Genomic DNA, 19,530 nt, shown 5'->3' on the forward strand with positions numbered 1-19,530 from the left:
AACTAGCCAATCTAGCTACTAACTAGTCTGCCTTCATCACAAAGATGCAACTCGCTAGTTTACAAAGTATATAGAAGAACTTTGGCTGCTTATTTGAACAAGCTATACTAGGCCCTTTATTAACAAGTTGACACTTAAAAAAATTAATTTCTCATGTAATGTCTATGGTATTTTCAAAATAAAACACATTACTACTCTTCCTCTGGTTTTACAGCTTTTTTCCTTGCACCTCGTTTGAGGATGTACAGTTCTTCAGGCATAATAACTGCTGCTTATATGGGCTACTTTTAACTGAATTATGTGTTTCTAATGGCAGAGGGTTGACAACATACAAATCAGAATTTCCAACTCTGAAAGACAAAACTAACAATCTCCCATTGCATGTTTTTATTTGGGGGTTGTATGTTCACATATTTGACACATTTATTTTTTATCAGGCAGTTCTACAAACACCAGAGACAACCAGGATTAATGGACATGACTTCTAGTGTCTTCACATCAAACATCAGTCTGATGTTTGTTTTTGCATCATCAGCAGGACATGCCCTACAAAGACCACAACTGACACAATTAAAGAATGTGTGTAACTTACTCAACAGCTTGAAAGGGACACAACTAATTGTTTTATTTATATTGCATCTGGTTAATGCAGTTTATTTGAATTAGTCAGATCTAAAAGTCGGTGTCCAATTATTTTTTGCTTTACTCTGACTTAAGAATTTGTTCAAAAGGTTCCTGGATTTTTTTGCCATGTGCAAAAAAAAAAAAAGTAGCTGGTAAAAGCATGAATAAATCAAAAATTCTAGAAACAAATGCAATAAATTGGCAACAATGTAACAACTGATATCCCTTTACCCTGCAACACTCTCTAGCTCCTCCCAGGCCAGCGAGGTCATATAATCCCTCCAGTGAGTCCTGGGTCTGCTCTGGGGCCTCTTCCCAGTAGGATGTGAACAGAATACCTCCAAAAGGAAGCAACCAGGGGGCTTCCTAACAAGATGCCCGAACCACCTCAGCTGACTCCTTTCGATTGCGAAAGAGCATCGGCTCTATACTCCAAGTTCTCCCTGAATGGCCGAGCTCCTAACCCTATCTCTAAGGCTGAGCCCAGCCATTCGCCGAAGGTAACCCTTTTCAGCCACTTGTATTCAGGATTGTTTTTTCGGTCATGACCCAGAATTTATGACTATAGATGAGGGTTGGAGCAAAGATGGACCAGTAAAATAATAGAAAGGTTTAAAAAAGCAGAGATATGACCCCACAAAAACAGGATCAGTGACAAGGGCCAGACGTGGCGGATTCAACTATTTGGTGCATACGCACAAACAATAGTCAGAATCTTCCCTCCTGCGACTTGCAGCCACAGTGAACTGACCTTCTTGGTCACTGGGGACTTGAGCGTATCACCACATCCGCCCAACGCCTCTCTTTATAGTTTACTCCAGAGTATGAGAGAGTCCAGCCCCTATCAAGGAGTTTTGTTCCAGAGCCAACATTATGTGTTCAGAGGTGAGCCCAACTAAATCCAGCTGGTACCGCTCCACCTCACCTCACTCACCAGCTCAGGCTATTTGCCCGCCAGCAAAGTGATATTCCACATCCCCAGAGCCAGTTTGCAATGCCAGGAATCAGCATGCCCTTCTCTTCACAATTGGTGGGCCCACTAATAATCTATTAATCTGTAATTATATTTAAACTTTTTTTTATATTTTATTTAAAGAAAAGAACCCTTAAAAGGGTCCAAAGGTTGAATCTCTGTGGTCAAGACAAGACACAAGTTCCTCTACTTCTGACTCAACCTAAAGTTGTCTTTCACAAAAACAGTTTAGTTTGCTGTTTATTTTATTTTGCCATGTTTAATCTCACTAAAGTTCTTGCAAATTGTGTCTCACCATCTCACTGGTAACACTATGGAAACTGAGATCACAATGTATGACTCAAGCAAAAGATAATGTTTAAATGTTAGGCTTCCAAATATCTTAATAACATTTTCTCTTATCATCATGCTTCTCAGACTTCTTCCTTTTCTATTTTTTAAATCATCACTTTTTTTAGGATTCAAAGCTCAAAGATACACAAAGGTGGCATGTGTGACAGGACTCCTGGAACTTTGTAGATAAGTGGAATGAAACCTTTCTATATATAGGCTGTGCATCAAAGATTAGAGTCTGATACAAAATGTTATTCCATATAAGTCAGCACGTCCATTTTTATCCATTGATCTTTACAGGAATAGTACATTAGTGTCAGACTAGCAATCTCATCTTTTAAGAATAAATGTGCATCCAAAGAGCCAATGCTATGCTTACTTCAGGTTAATGATTTTCACCATGCTTTGATGTTAAACATACTTTTCAAAGACAATTTTACTTCCACAGCAACATTTTTCCACACCAAGAAAAAAAAAAGAATTTTCCATTCTGTATGGTTTCTCTAGCTGTGATACTATGTGTTACACAGTAATTTGCTTAAGTAAAGGAAGAGAAATGGGACTCTGGGACTACAACAAGGGTGTTTTTGCAGGTGTATCTTGACCTTACCACCATCTGTCAGTCTGAAAATACTGTAAAAGAGTGTTTTACAGTGTTTCACAACTCAACCCATAAACTGTGAGTAGCCTGTGATCCTGAAAATCTGGGTTAGACTCAAAAGAAAATCTCACTGTTTCAGGGAATGTTAAGGGTTGTGGAGTTAGTGATTGAAAAATAATTTTCTTTTACTGGAGATTGCTTTTCCTTACTTTGTTTTAGTGCATGACCAACTTTATTTCATGATTTTTGCCCCCTGATTAAGCATATTATCCAAACAGGCCCAGTGACAAAAACTAAGAAACCAGATCAGCAGCTGTGTGACAAGATTTGATGTGGAAGCAAGACGGCAGATAAAATCATTCTTAATGACATAACGTGAGTGAGGACAGAGTTAATATAGCCAGAAGCATGTTCACAAAGGCCAAAACAGAAGTTCAACTTAATTACAGGTGCGCTCCTGGCTTTTTCCCATGCAAAGTCATCCTTTAAATCTCTCAGATTCAACTCACCGTTTTCCCTCTTTTTTTCCATTCCTTTGTAACTGTCCTCTGAAACCTCCTTTTGTTTTAGTATGCCACTCTTTGTCAGTTTATCTATTGCTATATGCTGTAGGAATGATACAACATGTGTCTATCACTGTACACATCTGTAATTTTCCTAATGCAGTGGTATTAGTCAATGTCTATGATAAGCATGCGTTTGACTTTTGCAGAAATCATTAGGTCTGTTCCTGCCAATTGAGCACTTGGAGCTGTTTTCACTTCACATTCTCCGTTTAAAAACAGCCTTATACAGTTCAAATTAATAATCTTGATCAACAACTTTCTTCTGCATAAGTTCATCTTGTAGCCGAGCATTTTTAGGATCACTGCAGCTGTGGCAAATGTCAGCATATTTATCTATGTGATCTTCTCAGATCTAGTAGATGTTCAGAGGGTACTTTGTCAGTTTGCCCTGGAAAAGGCCATGGAGGCTAAGAGTATCCAGTTTATCCTTGGGTTTCCATCTGAGGTCATCAGCCTTTGTGATAAGGTTAACAGGGCTTTGTAATGGGGCTTGGTGCCTATTCTCAGATCGTGTGGACGATGATGATGTATTCCCCCTGGCCTGCTGCCCTGGCTCCTCCTTTCTGTAGCATCTTTATTGTTCATCATCAATCTCTAGTTGTGATAGCAGATTCTGTCTCTGAACACACTAACACTGGGTTAGAAGTTATTTCTTTGTTTGTTTAAATATTGGTCCATCCATTGGATCCATTGATCCCACATTCCCTGCATACATGCCCTCTCACTGGGGTTGCTGGAATAGTAACATTCCAACAATGAGAGATTCTTCACTTTAGTCCATAAAAGTCTTATTCCAGCATTTCTTGACAGTACATCGTACAAAATGACAAGCAAAACAAGAGAGGACTTACAGTAACGCCATTCAACATGATTTCGCTTGTTAGTACTGTGATGGATGGATCCAGGGCCTACTGGCAGCTCATTACGGTTAATGGCTGGCACCTGGCTGGGTGTGACCACCAGGTCATAGCAGAAAGGCTCAGCTCTGGGAAGCTACACAACGCCATTCAAAATGATTTAGCTTGTTAATACCAAATCTTTATAGTAGACCACCGCAACATTTTTCTCATTATCATCATTATTTTTATATACGGTCCATTGTTCAGGGGTAACATATCCAGGATATGAAACTGCTGACTAGAAAAACAAACTGAAAAATTCCCATTCATGGATTAATTTGAGAAGGTGAAATTTCCAGCAATGAGTTAGATTTAGATTCTTTTTCTCATAAAGTTTACTTTCTTAAGTAAAAAAAAAAAGAAAGCTTTCAAAGAAAGTTTGCATGAAAACATGGGTGGAGCTGACCTGTCTGAAGATGTCAGGCTTTTTTGACAGGGGTGGTCTTACTAGCTAATAAAGTTATAAATATAGCAGAGCAAACAACAGTCTTGTCACAATTTTATGTGATCTTTATTTTTTTCAGCTGGAATTCCTGGTCTCAATTTTTTCCAGTGGAGTCCCAGAAAAGTACAGAGCTAGAAATTAGTATAAAAGGTCAAAATACCAGTTTACATGGTCCTTAAGTGTCTTGGAGACATCTTGCATACACACCCCAACACACACACACACAATCCCATAAAACATATCCTTTGTCATGTAGCTCTGTACTGTCAAATACGGTTCACAAAACAGCCAATCATTTATTGTGATTAATCCTCATTACATACAGTGTCAGGACCTGCACTTTACCTTATTTTATCGTCATTAAAGGAAAGAGATTAAGGAGCACAAGATTGTGTGTGGCGAATGAGGACAAAAGACCACAGAGGCGAATAAATAGCCAGTAAATGGTGATATTGCTCAGGGAATCAGGGAAAACTCGTTGAGGTAAAGAATAGTGAATGAACCTGTGGCAAATAAGAGCCGAAGACAATAGGATAGGGAAAGAGACTGTAATAAGCAGATAAAAAGAACATCATGTTCAAAGATAGATTTGAACATCTAAAGTTAATCCAGTAATTTTACACTGTTCGACATTCCATAAAAAAGATCAGACAGGATCCTGTATGAGAAAAAAAGCAACAGGTGTGCAAGCAAAAACAGAAAGGGGGAAAAAAAGATTGAAGTCTCCAGTTTTAATGAACTCTACAGCATCAGTGTTCCCCTCCATGCTGCAGCCACTACGTCTGCCCTTGCTGTCAAGACCCTGTCTGAGCTGTACAGAGAAGCGGTGACAGCTGAAGCAAGCCCGCTTTGAAGTCCAGAGTGCAGCAACATGGTAGATAATGACCCCGCCAATCTCCTCCTACCGTGCCTTCTGCTTCCCTTGGCCTCTGCGCTGGCAGAGAGGGAGACCTAATGAGCATACTTTTCTCAACAACTCTCACTGAAGGCAAATGCGTTAATTCTTGATCCGCTGCCACACTTTATATTGCTCAGTCTTCTAAGGGAGTGTATATGAGTCAGGGTGAGATGGCGAGTCACTAATGCATGTTTCAGAAAAAAATAGATCAAAAATTAAACAGAACACAAAGTGAAAGAGACAAGACACATGTATGTTTGGATGGCAAGAGAAACTATTTGGAGGCACAAAAGAGAGCAAGAGAGACAAGGCTGAGAAGCAAAAGTGACTGGATTTAATGATATTGAGCTAAATAAGCTTCTGTCTTTTTCCCAAACAGTTAAATTGAGTAGCTGTCTGATATCTAGTGTAATTAATTAATGTTTACCTGCTTAAAATCCCAACACAGGTGCCACTTGAGGATAAATGCAGAATGCTTCTTCATTTAGACTGTCATGGTTACAAAGAGGATAGGTAATCCAAATCAGCTCTGCCAAGGACAGCTGCTTCATCACAATTATAACAAGGTGTCTGCCTGCTGTATCCATACCTGCGGCACTTCAAACAGGTCGGGTCCAATCAATCTGTAGCCGTCTGCCAGCAGCAGCTTCACTTTCCTCCAAGAGATGTTTGATGTTAACTAGAGTTTTCAACGATGTTCTATTTGCGAGATCAGGTTTAACGTGGCAAAATGAGCCGTCATAGTGAAAAGATTCCTCATAAAAAGCTTTTGCGAGATGTGTGAAAAGAAGAAAATCGAGTTATTGGTGTCAGAGTTGTGTGTAAATGGTGACTGATAATAGCAATTTTTGTAGGTTTAGACTGAACTCATTTTTGCTCCCATTTCCTTCAGCTGTGGAAAAATACAATTACTCCCTCCACCACAGAGACAGCAATCATTTAATGTTTTTTTTTTCCCCTCTCTCTCTCTCTCTCTCTCGAGCAGATTAAAGTGTCAGGCATGTTAACATATCTTCAAAAAATGGGTTATCTATACTTTTCTGTTGCTTGTTTTCCACATATTTGAGTCTATTTTAGCTGTAGTTGTTTTCCCCTTTTCATTGGGTGATAAATAGCCTGTCGATGCCCTGAGAGATCTTTACCTGCGAGACACTGTACATCACATCAAAAGCAAACAAAACACAACCATGCAATCAACTCTAACAGGAATTGTATCACAGGGTCCATGGATCATGCTATTTTAAGGTGCACAGTTTCAGATAGAACAAACAGAACTGAAGCTCGAAGGATGAACTAACAGGAAATGCGTCAGCTGATGGATTCAAACTTACTGTAACTGCTGCTTATCACCTGTTTGACATAAATTAAGTGTGCTCATTGCCCTGCCCCAAATATAAGACTCTAGTCTTTATATTACATTCTCAAGCAGACAAAACATTACATGCTGGATTTCAATGAGTTTGTTTACAAAACAAAAATTGAAGACCTTTTCTCATTTGAATTGTTAATATAATATAATATAATATTTAATATAATATATATTAACAAAATGCAATATGTTATTACTGTTGTCGCCAACTCTCACAAGGATGTACTGTTGAGGCACACACAGCTCTAAAACAAAGCTAATATTCTCTAAAAAATACAGTAATATTACTTTCAGTACATTCAGAGGGTGTGTAGTTTCCAACATGTCACACAGCGTAATTGCTTGATTGAATTCCCTGAAGTCCAGATCTGTTCCCTATGGAAAATGTGTGGTTCACCATGAAGAGGAGAATCAGACAGTGATGATGCCAACGTGGAAGCTGAACACAGAGTCCTCTTGCAAAACCTTTTGAGTGTGTTGATGGTATCAAATGCTAGTTTTGTTAAGATTTTCTGACAACACTTCAGTTGGCCAGTGATAATCTGATAATCCTTTCCATTCTACATAAGTCTGCTAGGTTAAAATCATTAAACAAATGAAAGATTTAAGCTTTTGTTTTATTGAATGAAGCTGTCCTAATTTTCTAAAAAAAAAAAAAAAAATGGTGCTTGTCGATTAACTTTAGGCATTGAGGTATTTTGTGTTCAATCACATTGAATGATATAATCATACAATGTTGTATACAAAAAGTGTTTGACACAACAATATACGATAATCAGTCATACCAATCAGAACATGCATCTAATATTCAGGAGGTTCTGCAAAAGTCACCAAAACAGCTCTTGGTCAGAGCATGGACAACAAATATTTTAGCTGGAGGTTTGGAGTGTTTTGTACCGGGACCTTAGCATTAAATCCTTTGAGTCCAGTGGATTGTGCTGTGGAGTCTTTCTGGGCTCAATGTATACTAATTTTCATGACAAATTAAAGTTTACTATCTGTAAACTTGTCACATTGTATGTACATACGGTATGTATTACAACTTTGACCACAGTTTCTCAGTGAAAATTATTCATGATTCTTTCATTGTCATGACAAAAAGCGTAGTAAAATTTCAAAGAGTGCATGGTGACAAATTTATTGATATAAACGATGTAGTTCAAGTTAACAATGCCATCTGTTCCAGCTACTTTACCAAAAAGAAGCGAGCTGTCACATTTATAAGTGAATAATTGCATAGCCTGATACACTCCATTAAAAATGTCACAGATTGTTTTTATAGGGGTAAAAATTTGCATATCCATAGATGCATGTATTTATGTCCTCTGTGCAGTTTTCAGAAATAAGTCTTATGGTATGGGCCCAAAGTGATCACTGCAGAGCCTGACTCGTTTGGGATTTGTGAGACTCCAGTTCACTCTTTTCATAACTAGAAACCATGATAATGTTGTGCTCTTCACAAATGGCTATGATCCTCTTGGAATTCTGAACAATTTCCATCCATCATTTTAGGCCATTAATAAAGATACCTACTTTATCATCTCTCTGTAGGAGCTTGGCTCTGTCAAACAAAGCAATCGGTACTGCTTTCTGCCCCCTAGTTTTATATGCACCTTTGAGACAACATTGCACAGAAACCTGCTTCCATAAATCTAAATCCTGACCAATAAACTAAAAAAATAAAGCAATAAATTGAAATAATCAATTATACACTTTATTGCACATCATTTTCATAGACTGACGCTTGTCATATGTTCCAGAATTAGTTGTGACTGAGGAAAGCAATTGTTTTGCAAAGCTCACAGATTAATTTCCCATAAGTAACTAGCTTCATGTTAACCATCTCAACTGACTTATTTTCCTCACCACTGTTGAGGAAATTTGTTGACGTGCATTTGAACCTGCTCCAGATGTTCCCCACAGAGACGGGAGCTGAGGCCCTCTGCAAATCTTTTGGCTCCAAAGTCTCCTCACCGATCAACATATGTGGCAATAGATCAAGCACCTGTTTCTGCTGGTCGCATCTGTGCTCAAATCTCTGTGGCTTTCTTCAGGCTGACATATACAGATGACTGTACATTCGAAGGTTGATCCAGGGGATGAATGAATGAATCCACTCTGTGGGTTACATTTTCTCTGTCCTGAGACCAGCTGTCATTTTTAAATCACACAAACCTTACAGTGTCCAGTGACTGAAAACACTCTGTTCTTATTAAATAAACCTGAGGGCATCAGGCACATTTTTCCACTTTTGCTTCATTTCCTACACGTTCTTCCTTTTTTCCCCACATCTTTATCACAGTCTTCTAATTCTCTTTTTATTAGACCTGACATCAATAAAGTGAAAGCCAGGCTTGGGATCTTCAGAACTGGCACAGAACCACTTTACTGTCTTGACTCAGAGAGGAGAGCCAAGGGAGAAACATTTACTCATTCTGTTTGCAGCAAAGGGGATGGGCTCCCTGCTCTGCCTCCCTTTGATTGTAATCTTATCTAGGCCAGCACAAAACACTGGAGACCTCATTCCCAGAATATTTTTTTGCATGAATAGACAGGAGATGGAGTGCAACTGTTTTTGAGCAAATTTTGGGATGTTATGTACCCTATAACAATTCAAACAGATAAAAATTGTTCAATGTTATTTTATCTTTTGCTCTGGGACGTAATGTTGTTTTAAAGCAGCTTGCTTCTTATTGTGCTTTCTAAAATGTAATTCTATGATGAATTATGTTTATGATGTTACTGGCACTAGTGCACATCAAGAAATGTAATGTACATCGCCATTTGTGAAACTGTTTCATTTGTCTCTGTGTTGGCCCTGTAAAGGACTGCCAATGTGTCCTGGGTATACACAACTTCTCACCCGGTAACAGCAGGGATAGGCTCAAGCCACTGCATTCTTGCATAGGCTGAAGTATGTATAGATAATGTATAAATGAATGAGTGCACTGGTGGACATGAAAATAGTTGCATATAGGAATACAGTCTCATGGAATTTCATCAAACTGTTACAAAAGCAGAGATTATCTGTTTTTAAGGGAACTTTTCACCACTCATCAGTTGGTAACAGACGACATACGAGTTGCGTTACGTGGCTTTTCTGGTGATTGAAGGTACTTAGACCTCTGTTCGAAACCCCCTTCCTTTATGTATTATCTTCATCAACTTGCTAAGTTTTGTAAAGCAGGTTGCCTTTTACTTCTTCATTAATAGCATCAGTCTCAACCAGAGGTGAATTTTCTTATTTTTCTTTTGTCAGTGTAGATGCTTCATAAACCATAAAAGTTTTAGATAAGTTTGAAATATAACAACTCTCACTATAGGAGAGAACTTCAAGAATGGTTTCAGCTGGGCAATGTCACTAAAATTTGGACATACACTAATTTGTTTGCATTTATTTTAGTTTCAAACAATCCCAAAGCAAGAGGAAACTAAAATGAAGATGTGAATTATTCATAATTTCACACTTAATGATAAGAAAAGGCTTACATGACTGGGTTGTTAGTCTTGTTTTCCAAATTACCGGCCTCACGGACCGGACATACATATACATGCTTTTCTTAACTTTGATTACATGTTTTTTTAAATTGAAGAATAAATGTGACGGTTGCACCTGCATTAATCTTGGGGTAATATTTTTACAATGGAGATACCAGATCAGATCGCCATTACCTATTTGTTAAGTTACTTCTGATACTGTGGTTTAAAAAGACATCTGACAACATTCTTGCTGTCGTCCATTAAAGTATAGATTAATGTCTAATCCTCATTGAGTTCTTACGTATGTTGCGCTGTATTTTTAATATGTCTAAAATGTTATCAACAAAGTTACAACCAGTGGTATTTTTGATAAAATCAGAGGGTAAAAGTTGTGAGTAGTATTGCAATTGCTGTTACAAAGAGGAGAGTAAAACGGTTCAATTTATATCAACATAATTGTTGGTCAGAGTGTAAATAAGAGCTTTAGTTTCAAGGCCATGCTCCCTGTTGTGACCCATAGTTGTACAACCCCCCCCCCCCCCTTTTGTGCCTTTTTACACTAAAGCTTACAATTTTCTACTAATGATCTACAGTGCATTAATAGCCACTAGCTTTCATAAAATATATGCAGCTGCAAAGACGTTGCATAACAACTGAAGTTCCAGAAGACGTTAATTCATATAATCATACATTTAGTCTCCTGAAGCAAAAGTACTTGAGTTTAAATGATAAAAGAATAAGTTTAAATGTATTTTGAGAAAATATTCATTTGTACCATTTTTAAAAAAAAAAGGAAAGTGCATGAAAATATCTGGTGTAGTATTCTGGTGGAATGTCATGATACAAACCAAAATAATTCTCTCTGTAGAAAGAACATCTGCATACAGATGATTTTCTAAGTTACATTGTGTTGCATTAAAGGTTGTCCATTCACTGCAGGCCTTTAGCCATTTCATTATGTCTCCTCTCATTTAAAAAAGAGAAAAAGCCACTCTGTTATTATCCCTCCTGCACCCACCACCACCCTGACACCACCTACCACCAGATGACTCGGTACTCCTCCCTTAGGAAGGCTCAGACGCACACCTGCAGAGCGCTCTGCCAGGATCTGCTCCAGCCACGCTCTTGCTGTTCATCAAGTTTGAGTCTATGCTAAAACCTTGTTCATGTTTCAATAAACCATTTTGTCAAGCAACATAAGCAAAGTCTCCTCTAGCTGAATGCCAATTAATGCTATTGCAAAACACTACCATGATTACATGTACGTAACAAGCCTTTTGAGCCTTTTTCATTAAGAAAAGGTGATGGGAAAATTAATAAAAATCCTCAGGCCTTAATGAAGACAATATTTTACCACTTTTCTATACAAAAACAATTATACTACTCTGACTGCTCCTGTAGGACATAAATCATGCCCTCTTATTTCTTTTCATTCATGATTTCTATGGGGGGAATATAACTAATTAAGTTTCAAAACAAAATTAAAGTTGTTGCATTAGAACATGTGGGTTGAATGGGCGGATAAAGAGATAACTGTTTGAAATACCTTTTTGATGGTTTTGATTTGATAGTATATTAATTTTTTTATTTGCATGTTTCCTTTTGCATTCTAAATTTTGAAATCTACATGGACAAATGTTTGAATTCAACATTCTACACTAAAGCAGAACTGGTATAATTTGGTAACTTCATTTTGTCCTCAATAATACACGAAGCAAGACAGTTCGGAAGAAAAAGTCATAAGAAACTGATTTTTGTCTAATGCAATTTGCAAGAATCCACCATGCCTCAATGAAAACAAAAAAAAGCCACTGGGAGTCTCAAATAGCTGTCATTTGTAGCTACGAGGTGATGTGTTTCTAGCCCATGAGTATATGACAGTCTCCTCTGAAAGGGAGGTCTTTGGAGGCAGAGCTGAAACACAGCAGAAAGGTATGAGATAACTAATAATAAATCATTATGTGTCTAGACAGGCCCAGGTTTCAGGATAAATTATGTATGATCAGTTCAGGCAAGCCACGTATTACAGCTGTTTCTCTTTAGGAGGTAAGTCTCATACCGAGCGCCAATTCAAACCACCTTAGCTTGCCTACCTATACAGCTTCATAAAATCCGGTTTCACATCAGATACACTAACCACATGACATACTAGCTTCACTGGATTTAGCAAACTAATCTGCGTTTAGTTTCCAGGCATAGATGATCTGGTTTGACATGCAATACTAAGTGTAAAAGGTGTACGACAACACAGATATTTAAAAATGCAGTTAAAAATAGAACAACAGGTTTTTGTGGTGTGTCCAACATATATAAAAATGCAGGTTTATACTTGTAGTTTACTGTGTTGCTAGCCAAAGCTTTGTGTTTATTCAAAACAAAATTAATCTTGGGCTGGAAACATGACACTTCTTAACAACATATATGATTATTCTTGATTGAGGGATTCGTTCTGAAAACAAAAGAAGAGAGAAAAATTAAATTACTGTAATCATGTGTTAACTTCGATACTTCGAACTGCGATAACTACAACCACTTGAACTTGTGATGGATAGTTTCATATTCTTAATTGGTTCTGCGCCTCTTAGAACTGCATATTTAGATAGATGCTGCTGTTCATACCTTTCTATTCTCTTTTATTCATTAGCTGAAGGACGATAAAAGGAGCTCAAGGTAAATATATTCTAAGCTTCAGTCAATTAAAATAGAAAACTAGGTTGGGAACAATAGAACATCAGTAATCAAAAGCAATTAATCATCAGCAGCAGTGCTGTTCAGCCTCTTCTCTTCTGTTTCAAAATTCCTTCAAGTGTTTTCTGTCTGCCTCATTTATTTTGTCGCTGCTTGAGTCTTCCACCATGAAAAACAGAAAATGAACCCAAGACATTAAAATGTAGCAGTTTATTTTATAGATTATTAGAATTTATTCTATGTAGAAATGATTCGATTACAACAGAAACATATATAAACTTATGCAGTGTCTGAGATGTGTCCAATTCAAGTGACTGGAAAAAAGAGAAGAGACGAATAAATCAAAAACTCATTATGCACACAGCACTAATCCCAGCAGTAAATCAGTATTGTTCGCTCAATTGCTGTATGTACAATGTAACAATGAAGAAGAAAGCAAAAGCAATCACGAAAAAAAAACATCTACAGTTGACAGACTAAGTGCTAAATGTTATTATTATTAGTATTATATACATATACTCATAAGTACATTTTTCAAGAATTTATGGTATCTCGAAAAGAACAATTTTTATATACGATCTTAAATAATACAGGCTCTCTCGTCTTAGAGCACTTGTAATGCAGTCAGAGAGTTCATAATGTTTATTTTAAGTTTTCAAAGCAAAAGACAATAAATTCAGCATATTTTTCTTAACGTTCTTCATCTGTTGGCATCTTGCACACTAATATGAGCAGCACATCACTGCCTCAACTATTTATGTGTATATATATACAAACAGTTTTGAAAAAAATGGAAGTATTTGATCAAAGAAATGACAAGGGGTTGAATAGTCTGAGTTCACCACAATATCAGCCAGCATAGCCTTTATATCACCTCAATATGGGGCCTCACTGAAGTTTTACTCATAATTCTTTCAAAATCCTGAGTGCAACTGTAAATTTGTGCCATTACATACCAAAAGCATGTACATCAAATTGGTGAACAATCTCTATCACTGTTTTAGGATGAAGTTGGATCATCTTGTAAAAAGTAATGAGGACACTGCTTTCATGTGCTTCACTGTCACATTGTGGTTAAAGTAAGAGTAAAAGGCAAAAAGCAAAACTTTGAGGAAAAAAGATGGCTCAAAAGTTAAGTATCAGCTTTCCTATGAGCCACAAGTTAAAAGCTCTTTCAAACATTACATTTTCCAACGCAAACACCATCTCAGGCATCATTTTTTGGTGCTTTAATGACATTTGACTTGAATAAAGCCCGAGAGAAGTAAAGGGTTTTGCAAAAAGGGATATTGCCTTTTGAGGATGCCTGTTTGTGGCTGAAGAAATAAAATGTATGTATCTCGGGAGGGCTGTGGAGCACCAGGCCCTCCACCAGTTACAAGATACTAGTAAATGACCCCTTTATCCACATCATATTGAGGCTCTGCTCCATGTAAGCAATTTCTGTGAAAATGCTGTATAGTATTATCATGAGACAGTTGGGTCTGAGCTGAATCCTGAGAAGGTTATCAGCCTTGCAGAAACTCAGCAGTTCCATTTTGAACATTAATCATCCTGATTATTTCTCAACAAAGAGTTATTGTTGAAGTTGAGGTGGTGTAGGGATTTTGCCTCTCATTAGCTGAGGAGAAATTATGTCTCCTCTGGTGGAAGAAAATCTTTTCTCTCTTGGTGAACCTGGGTGAACGCCTGGACCGTGAAAACTGAGCAACAACAATGGTGTTACTGCCAAAAGCCCACATTTGTTCTGCGGCACAACGTGGAGCTAGTGATTTCTGTCCATCTGTTCCCCAGCACAGCCCGAAATTCAAGCTAATCACCATGACCGCCGTCATCAGCGCTAGTCATTCAGGAGGGCTGATCTGCTGAACTCCAAACAAAGGCAAAAACACAAACTATGTGTTGAATAGGCAATTATAACAATGTACCAGGTGTGGATGGGGTGGAAAGGCTAAAGAAATGTGGACATGGTTCCAACAGCAGCAGCACTATTCCTCTGGGGTCTAATTATGTCTCCTCTATCCCTGTTGTTGGACGAACAGCACAAGCAGATTGGATATTATTGCATTTTTATGAAGGAAAATGAATATACTCACATTTCAATATTCATGATTTGAGTAATGCAAATTTGGAATTTAGTCTTGTTAACCAAATGTACAAGTAATGAATGCTGACACTGTGTTCCAGAATGAAAAGGTTTGTTGAAAGATAACTTTGAAGGTCTGTTTTTTGTGTTTGATTAGCATATTTCTTTCAGCCATACTTAAAAAAATGTGGCATTATCTATTTCTAAGTATTTATCTCAATTAAATTTTGTTTAAATAAAAGAAAGCTGAAACTGAAAAGACTGTTTTGACAACTAACTGAGATTAATCTGAAACTAAAATTCCTAAATATAAAGGTATATAAAGGCTCGTCTACCATTGTGTCTTGACTTGAAAAAAAGAAAAGTTCCTACATAACATTTCAAAGGACTAAAACCTGTGGGTGGGGGGAAAAAATATGTTCGCAGAAAAAGTATGCAGTTAATTGACTCAAGATCTGAATACCCTTTAAATATCTACTTCTTGATGGCACACATTCAATTATTGTTCCTTTCCTTATCTATCATTCAAATTAGTTTCTCAGTCAAATTTTGATCTCTTATCTGTTGCAGTGCAGTTGAATGGCTTCTTTCCTGTGGGCTTGATGACATTTCTGCCCTTTAAAAGACAGAAGAAAATGTTCAAAACATGGCTATGAAACAAAGAATACTGTGACACATGATTGTAAGTCCTTCATCTACCATTTACAAGGGATGAAGTGCCTTGCGTTTTGTCACAGCAGTCATAAGTTTAATATGGTACGGCTTTAAAGAATGAATATATAGCAAAATATCAGCATCCATGTCAAGCAGGACAGTCCCTTACCATCTATATTGTGTTGTTGCAGCAAGCCCGACTACACATATATGTTAATGCATGATGGAGTGAGTATCCTCACGCTTTTCCTCTATAAAATAAATTGAGTTACATGGTTTGAAACCTGTATGTGTGACATAAAAAAACATTAATCAAAGCTGCATTTCAATTGATTAAACAGAAATTCTGTGTCCACTTTTATTTCAAATGAAATTTTGTTGCATTTTAGATTGGAATGAAGCTCACCAAGGAAAATTAATTTAGCTATTATCTTTTGTCTCAAAGAAAGTATGTTGCATATTATAAGTTCACAGAGAAGGAATTAAGAGAACAGGAGCTTTTAGTGGCTGCCTTGTTTATTTAGGGCTCTGAGCAGGGGGGATTGAAACAATCTTCTCTAAAATGATGTGACTCACCAGCTGTTTCTGTCTGAGCTGGCAAACAGTAAACTCAAATGACTGACTGATGTCTTCCAAGATATATGAGATCCCAGACAATATCATATCTATGATGAAATACATGTTCATATGTCATATCTTCCAGAGATTAAAGTAATTGCTGAAGAAGAGCTCGTACCATTTTCGTTTTGAATATGTTCACAGTTGTTCTATTTTCAGTCAGGACACCATAACCTATAAGCCATGCTGAAGACTGTGAAGACTTCTATCTTCTTAAAGCTAATAACTAAACATTTGAATAGAGCACTACAAACAGGCACACAATCTCATTTTTACATCACAAACAGATGTGCCATTTTAAGGTGAGCACTACTGGTCTGCCATCAGATTGATAATCATTCATATTATTGAATTTTTTAGTATCACAGGATTGAAACAAGTGCAAAAAAGGAGAGTAATATAATGGATAAAAAAAAGCTTAGAGGATTTAGAGCAATTCAAAATATAAGAGAAAAAAAGAAAGCAAGGTCATGATTTCAGAGAAGTAAGTTTTGAGCAGGAATGTGATGTACTTTATCTATTATCTGTAATGAACTATGTCCCTTTAGTTGTGTTACATTGATCTCTCACTTAACTGCATTTTATTATGTTGCAGGTATTGATGAGGGGAAACTACACTGCGACTATGCGTGTTGCACTTTTAGCTAACAGAACATAACAAAAAATTATCGGTGGAGCAAAAAGAAGTGATGAGAGCTTTGCTGATTAGAAAAACATCTTCCATTATGTCAATCCTCCTTCACACGTGTATACCCTTTAGTGTGTTTTCACCTTTTTTGCTGGCCCAAAGGCACATCTGTGACAGATCAATTTCAACCCCCTCTTTCGACGCTGTACTTACACATTACAATGCACAACATAGAAACACCAGGCCCAAAATTAAAGTCATGTTCAAAAGGACCACAATCTAGCAACCAAAGGAGATACAGTCTTGTACAATAAGTGTGTAAGACAGTCCCAGTGATGAAAAGCCAAGAGATGGTGCACTGAAGGAAATTGCTGTGCATTTGTGAAAAGCAACTGTGGAGAAGGTCCAGACTAAATACTCAGTATATTCTCTTGTGTTCATATGGAAAACTGGTTGTAGAAACATACTTGGACGCTTGTGTGTCTGGTCCAAGTATTACTCAAGTAGTTGGGACCTACTTGGAATCTGTTTATGCAGTCACAACGTGTGTTTAATTTGTATAAAGAAAAGAGCAAGTTCAAACTATTCAATACATTTCAAGATTTAGAGATTATAGGGTTGGAATCAAATGCTGGATATGTTTTATCAAGGCAGAAGTGTGTTTTCAGCCTGTACACAGAAGTGGCTTGTCTCATGTCTCTGTATCTATGCACCACACCCCTCAGCATCCTTTCTTGCCTTCTCTTTTCAGTGAAAATGAGTTGCATGAGTAGATTTTACAAGTAAAAGCTTTTAGGATGGTGGCAAATCTGTTGCAATGGGATATATTTTGGTTCAGTGATTCTGTGATGGAACTTAGCCAAAGCAGTGTCAGACAAGGTGTGAGTTTAACATTTCTAAAGTTACATGAGTTAGATTTTTGGAAAGATATCCTGGTAATCTTGATATATTGGTCAGGACCATGGTAAGGTATAACTTCATTGTAAAGTTTGTTCAAGCGCAGTGACTGATTAGGGTCATCGATGTCAGACTACTACTAAAAATAAAAAACACACTTATGAGTTGTAACTGTTATGAGTTGGCTGCGATGAAATAGCGACCCGTTCAGCCTGTATCCAGGCGCTCACCCAATGGCAGCTATGATAAGCTCCAGCCTCCCCGTAACCATAATTTGGATTACATGGGTATATGAAATGGATGGATTGATAATAATATATAATTTTTAAGTTTAAGTTTTATTTTTGAAACATTGCATTGTCTGAAGATTAAGCACTTAACAACTGAGACAGTTAACTAATGTTTCATCTTCTTGCATCAAGCAGGTGTAACAGGGTTTTTCTGACATTTTGTTTTTCTATCAGTCTGTATTTTTTGTCAAGCTTAAATGTTTGTAAAAGGCAGCCTGTGTGTAGAGTTGGAACCTTATTTCCACAACCAAATGTGCATTACAGCAACCTGGCAGTGAAGTCATTAAAGAAGCTTGAGCTGGATCTGGGTGGCGACAGGTGTGACCACTTGTCATGTCTGGTTTGTAGCTGTATAATTGAACGTTGGCAGGCGAGCAGGAAGGGTGTATGGGCTAAGTGACTGGGAGAGCTGGCCTTTCAAGGATCCTGTCACTTTGACTTTAATAAAAACCCCAGTAGTGAGCTTATTACAGTGTCTTACATGAATGTAATTTAGCAGCAGAATATGCATCTGATCTGAACCAAACATTGTAATTTGTACATATAAAACCTGATGTAGGTCAGAAAGACTGAAACACCGGAAATAATGACTAAACACTCCTGTGAAACTGTTTACAGGGGCGCTTTCTTCATTGTACACAATACAGTAGAAATAGACTGCATGTATATTTTACTTTTTATGAATGGTACATTGTGCTTATAGACTAATTATAAACCACAAATGTGTTTTTTTTTTTCATAACCTAGGTCCATATGATTTGAATATAACATCATTCATAATAATGCAATAGAGCTTTCATTTATTTTGTGTTAAAGGATGAAAATGTGTGATTTAACACATATCCACCATGGTTTCTGTGATTCCGCTGATGAAACAACACAACTATATGGTTGCTTTATCATGCCAGAGCACCCACATGTATTACTGCCTTTATTAAGGTGTTGAACCTAATAGATATTACTTTGCCCTGCAGAGCAAACATCATGCATGTACTCTTAATGCAATGTCTGTAAATTAAGAAACAGTTAAATAAATGTTTTATTATTTTTTCATATGTACAGAGTAGATAGATAAATACTTTATTAATCCCTAAGGAAATTTATGTATTATCATTATTTATTGAAATGATGGCACTCCAACAGGGATCTGATTGCAATAAAAGAGAATATTTAAAGATATTGTTCCATATCATCATTATATATGTTGACCTGCATCTTTTTTTACCCAGGCCATTGTCATTTTCATGTGTAGTAGGATGCCATTATATTTTTTCTCCAACTGTGACCAATTTGACAGGTGCAATCAGCATATGCTATCCTTCCATCTGTTGCTTGTTAATATCAGCAAAAGTGCTTTCCTCTGAACAGGTGTATGTCACTGTTATGCTGAAAAAATGTTCAAAAAGTTTTCTACTTAATGAGAAGAAAGATTTAGGCCATCAACCTTTTTTCTGCAAACTTCTACCGTTATGAAAAATAGT

Source organism: Leuresthes tenuis, unplaced genomic scaffold (genome assembly GCF_036924035.1).
Source record: "Leuresthes tenuis unplaced genomic scaffold, fLeuTen1.0.hap1 SCAF_7, whole genome shotgun sequence".
Classification (NCBI taxonomy): domain Eukaryota; kingdom Metazoa; phylum Chordata; class Actinopteri; order Atheriniformes; family Atherinopsidae; genus Leuresthes; species Leuresthes tenuis.